Here is a 5,507-nt window from a genome sequence, read left to right as displayed (position 1 = left end):
ATCTTCTCAGCCCTTGACAAAAGTGAGTTTCCAATTGAACTCTTCATCGGCCTGAGAAAGGCCTTTGATACTGTTAACCATAACTACCTCTTACTTAAATTCCACCATTATGGAATCCGTGGCCTTGCCCTAAACTATATCCGATCCTATCTTAGTAACAGACACCAATATGAAGCCATCAATGATATAACCTCTCCCACTCTACCACTTAATTACCGTAAAGGTGCCACAGAGCAGCATCCTAGGACCCTCCTGTTTCTTATATACATCAATGATCTCCCTAATGTCTCTAACATACTTAAACCTATATTGTTGGCTGATGATACTACTCATCTACTCTGACCCCAACCCACTCCTGTTAAATAATGTTGTAAACAATTAATTAAAAAAAGTCTACTTGTGGATGTCAACCAACAAACCTCACACAAAACATAGAAAAGACCTACTATATCTTATTTGGAAACAAATCAACAAATGCAATTCAGCTTCAGATAGATAATGTAAACATTAGCAATAAAAATGATGGAAAGTTTCTTAGCCTATACTTAGACAAGAGACTCAACTTCCGCACCCATATACAACACATAACTAAAAAGGTTTCTAAAACAGTTGGTATACTGTTTAAGATCAGATATTATGTACCCTACTCTGCTCTCCTCTCACTCTATTATGCACTTATCTATCCCTATCATTCTTATGGCGTTTGTGCTTGGGGTTCAACCTCTGCAAACTACCTCAAGCCCATCATCATCCAGTAAAAATCTGCTATCAGGACAATAAATAACTCTACCTTCAGACAACACACAGCTCCCTTGTTCAAATCCTTAAACATGCTAAACAAATTCACTCCATACATTCTCCTGTGTAAATTACGTTTATAAAGCCCTTTTTCTAACTGCAAACCCTGTTCTGAAACTCTTCCTGGACAGATGTAATAGAACACATGGCCACGTCCCCACCAGACATAAATATCTCTTTGATATCCCCAGAGTCAAACTTAATCTATGTAAACACTCTATGTAAATAAAGGGACCTAGTCTATGGAACTCACTCCCTTATAATGATTTGAAAAGCTGTCCAACTTCTGCCATATTCAAAAATAAAACCAAAAAGTACCTGTAGTACTTTTTAAGTACGAGGGAGTAATGCGCAAAGCGTCCCTCACCTGTGACGTCACAGCGTCACCTGACGCCATATCAACACATCGGCCATTTTGTCGTCAGTTCAGTCATGGCGAGGACTAACCCTTCATGCAAACTGCACCTACTATCAAGAAGAAGAAGATTTTGTGTTCCACCGATAGTATTATCGTAAGTAAGCACTTATATTTTATATTTTATTAAATTAATTGATTCTATTTTTCTGTAATAAAGGTCCAAAGGGTTGTTAAGGAACAAAGGTGTAGCGATACCGACGCTCAGTGCGCTCAACTCACACCAAAGTATCACCTGTGTAGCTTCTGTAATTAGTGTTAATTAGTTATGCTATAAGATAATGAAGCGAGTATAAGATTAACTCGCTACAAGGGTACTGTGTTGGGAGGTGAGGGCTGTTACTGGTGTCTGTGGGGATGTGAGGACTTGTACCAACCACTATCACCACCAGTACCTTGTCTTGCATCCTGCTTAGTATTCCTATTGAGATATGAAGTATTATTGCATTCATATAATTATTCATTCATTGTCATTACTATTTTTATGGGCTATGTTCTGTTACCCTAATGCTTTTTACCCCTGGGCATGTCCATTTACTCTCCAGCCCTTCACAAGCCACTGCTGCACCCCCTCCATGCCCATACTTACTGTGCTTATTCTTACAGGACTGCACTGCATTATGTGGTGCTCACTGCCTGGACACCTTGATACATGCATTATAGGGTTCTGGTAGTTGTTCTACTCACCAAGCCCTTCCAAGGCCAGGCTTGACATGTGAGAGCTTGGTCCAACAGGCTGTTGCTTGGACAGGCCCCTCAGGCCCACATATCCACCACAGCCTTGTTTGTCCGGCACTTCAAAATCAAATGTTTATTTACGTAAGGTACATACATATTTTTAGGTAAGGTACTCTTTATTTGGGTAAATTTATCTTCGTAGTATTTAGCTTTGGCTCGTCTAATTATCTTGGATAGCAATAACGAGTAATTCTTTGAGAATTCTTTGGAGACAATTCCTAACCTATACTTCTCCCAACCTATACTTCTTCTCAAGGTCATCTTCACTTCTTGAAGATGTTCAGGTTTTCTCTTGAAGATGTCGACGGTTGTTCCAGCAATACTGTATTTCTTTTATTGCTGAAAACCTGTTTTCAGCCATAAAAAAATAATCCTGAATCCAGAAAAAAATCCCTTTTGTATCGTCTGGAAATTTTCAAATATTGCTGATCAAACCTGAGTCTAAATTATTTGTATATATTATGAATTACAGAGGTCCCAGGACAGGGTTTTTAGGCACTCCACTTACATTTTCCCACTCTGACTTAACCCCCATTTATACAAACTCAGTCTTATCTTTTAGCTAATAATTTATTGTACACACCATACTCAGCCTGTGTAGGGTAGTTTATTGTGCATGTGTAGTATATATATTTGTGTAGTATATTTGGTATATTTAATGCCTCTAACCTCTCCTCATAGTTCTTGTCCTTCAGTTCTGGGAGCCACTTAGTAGCATGTCTTTGCACCTTTTCCAGTTTGTTTATGTGCTTCTTAAGATATGGGCACCATACAACCGCTGCATATTCCAACTTTGGTGTAACAAAAGTCGTGAACAATTTCTTGAGTATTTCGCCATCCATGCATTTAAAAGCTCTGAATATTATCCTTTACCTGCAATTGGTTGTTGCTGTATTTATAGAATATGATTTGTTCTACTTTACATTTGTTTGTTCCTTTTTTTCAAAATTTCTTTCTGCCTCTCTCCTCACTGCCGTGTAGTTGTTTCTCTTTGTATTACTGGTATGTTTGGGGGTTTGGCCTCTTCGTATATTGATTCCATTTTTGTGTCTTTTGGTCTCTGTCCGTCTTGAAATTTCAGTTGAACAAATCCTGTTTCCTAGTTCTGCATCTTTGTTTTGGTATAAATGTTTTTGTTCCTTTATCATATATTTCACAAAATTGACATACTGTGCATTAATTCATCTCAATTACTTCCTTTCCTAACAGCAAGCCTTTCCAGTAAAATTCTTTGAATTCTTTTCTGACTTCTGGCCTAATGTTTGTTTTATCCTAGTGTGTATGATGCCTAGCGTGTGTCTGGTAATCTTTGTGTTTAGATAGGAGATGCCTCGTATGGGCCAATAAGCCTTCTGCAGCCCCTATGTTTATCCCTTATGTATCCCCCCATGTTTTCACCTTCATTGTATTATCACCTGACCTAATGCGGGTATAAAATCAACTAATATATATATATATATATATATATATATATATATATATATATATAAAGTTTAAAATTCACTTAAAAATGTAAATTTTAAGTTAACAAATTTTAACCAAAAAACTTGATATTTTTCATATTTGGAACCATTCCATAATCCCAAGCATAAATGATTATATTTCTATCACTTGCTCTTAAGATTGTTTCATTTAATAGAGGTTGGGCATAATTGTTCTCTGCTGCTAATAGAACTGACTGACTTAGCTATAGGAAAATGTAAAATTAATTGGTTTATCCATTACAGTATTTTGCAGTTTATTTCATGATCCTGTGCTTAATACTTGCATAAATAGTAGATTACAAAATGCATTTTTATATCATTAGTATTGAATAATAATAATGCAAATAATTGACTTATAAATGATGTACAATTAATTGGTAGGTGATATTATATTATTAATATTTTTTCATTCTTGCAAAGCCTTAACAAAGTCATTAACATGTTAATATAAACTTGATCACCTTCCACTTATTTTCTCATGTGCTACCTACATGTACAAAACCTTATTCCTAAATGCATATTTTGTTCTGAAACTTGTCCTTTATATGTTGTGTATCACCATCTCTGGAGAGTTTTATCTGATTGATGTATAAATTACTTTTAATTTTACAGAATATTATTGTTATACTGAATTTATTATTATATAAATAACTTAATTTTACAGAATCATCTATCAACGCACATCCACAAGTTGAGGAGGAGGATGTGACCTTCCAGATGTCTGAAGTACTGAAACAGGCACCAAACAGGCCTGGTGGATCTAGGTACAAGGTAAAATAATTTAATTTTTTTTTTTTTTTTTTACTAATTGTCCGATATATATATATATATATATATATGTATATATATATATATATATATATATATATATATATATATATATATATATATATATATATATATATATATATATATATATATATAAATATATATATAATGTGTCGTACCTAGTAGCCAGAACGCACATCTCAGCCTACTATGCAAGGCCCGATTTGCCTAATAAGCCAAGTTTTCTTGAATTAATGTTTTTTCGACTACCTAACCTAACATTTTCAGCTACCTAACCTAACCTATAAAGATAGGTTAGGTTCGGTCATATATCTCTATTAATTTTAACTCCAATAAAAAAAGAATTGACCTCATACATAATGAAATGGATAGCTTTATCATTTCATAAGAAAAAAAATAGAGAAAATATATTAATTCATGAAAACTTGGCTTATTAGGCAAATCGGGCCTTGCATAGTAGGCTGAAAAGTGCGTTCTGGCGACTAGGTACGACATATATATATATATATATATATATATATATATATATATATATATATATATATATATATATATATATATATATATATATATATATATATATATATATATATATATATATATAATATAATATGTATGTGTGTGTGTGTGTGTGTAATTACCTAAGTGTAGTTAAAGGATGAGACCGTCTTCCCAGCACTCTTTGTCATATAACGCTTTGAAACTACTGACAGTCTTGGCCTCCACCACCTTCTCACCTAACTTGTTCCAACCGTCTACCACTCTATTTGCGAAAGTGAATTTTCTTATATTTCTTTAGCATCTGTGTTAAGCTAGTTTCAATCTATGACCTCCTGTTCTTGAAGTTCCAGGTCTCAGGAAATCTTCCCTGTCGATTTTATCAATTCCTGTTACTATTTTGTATGTAGTGATCATATCACCTCTTCTGTCTTTTAGTTTTGGCATATTTAATGCCTCTAACGTCTCCTCGTAGCTCTTGCCCTTCAGTTCTGGGAGCCACTTAGTAGCATGTCTTTGCACCTTTTCCAGTTTGTTGATGTGCTTCTTAAGATATGGGCCAACTTCTGTTGTTGGGCACCACACAACAGCTGCATATTCTAGCTTTGGCGTAACAAAAGTCATGAACAATTTCTTTAGTATATCACCATCCATGTATTTAAACGCAATTCTAAAGTTAGAAAGCGTAGCATAGGCTCCTCGCACAATATTCTTTATGTGGTCCTCAGGTGATAGTTTTCTATCTAGAACCACCCCTAGATCTCTTTTTTTATCAGAATTCTTTA

General features: G+C 34.7%; 1 long non-coding RNA gene across 1 annotated transcript in view; it reads left to right on the top strand.

The window, feature by feature from the left end:
* Nucleotides 1-1,207: 1,207 nt before the first annotated feature.
* LOC138372360 (uncharacterized) overlaps nt 1,208-5,507 on the top strand; it is a 7,048-nt gene continuing 2,748 nt past the window's right edge. Inside the window, exons 1-2 of the long non-coding RNA XR_011230794.1 lie at nt 1,208-1,310; nt 4,100-4,206. This is a non-coding gene — a long non-coding RNA (uncharacterized lncRNA). The remainder of the gene's footprint in view (nt 1,311-4,099; nt 4,207-5,507) is intronic.

The sequence above is a fragment of the Procambarus clarkii genome, chromosome 38 (assembly GCF_040958095.1).
Source record: "Procambarus clarkii isolate CNS0578487 chromosome 38, FALCON_Pclarkii_2.0, whole genome shotgun sequence".
Taxonomy (NCBI): domain Eukaryota; kingdom Metazoa; phylum Arthropoda; class Malacostraca; order Decapoda; family Cambaridae; genus Procambarus; species Procambarus clarkii.
Note: the sequence above shows the minus strand (reverse complement) of the source record. Positions and strands in the feature narration are given on the sequence as shown.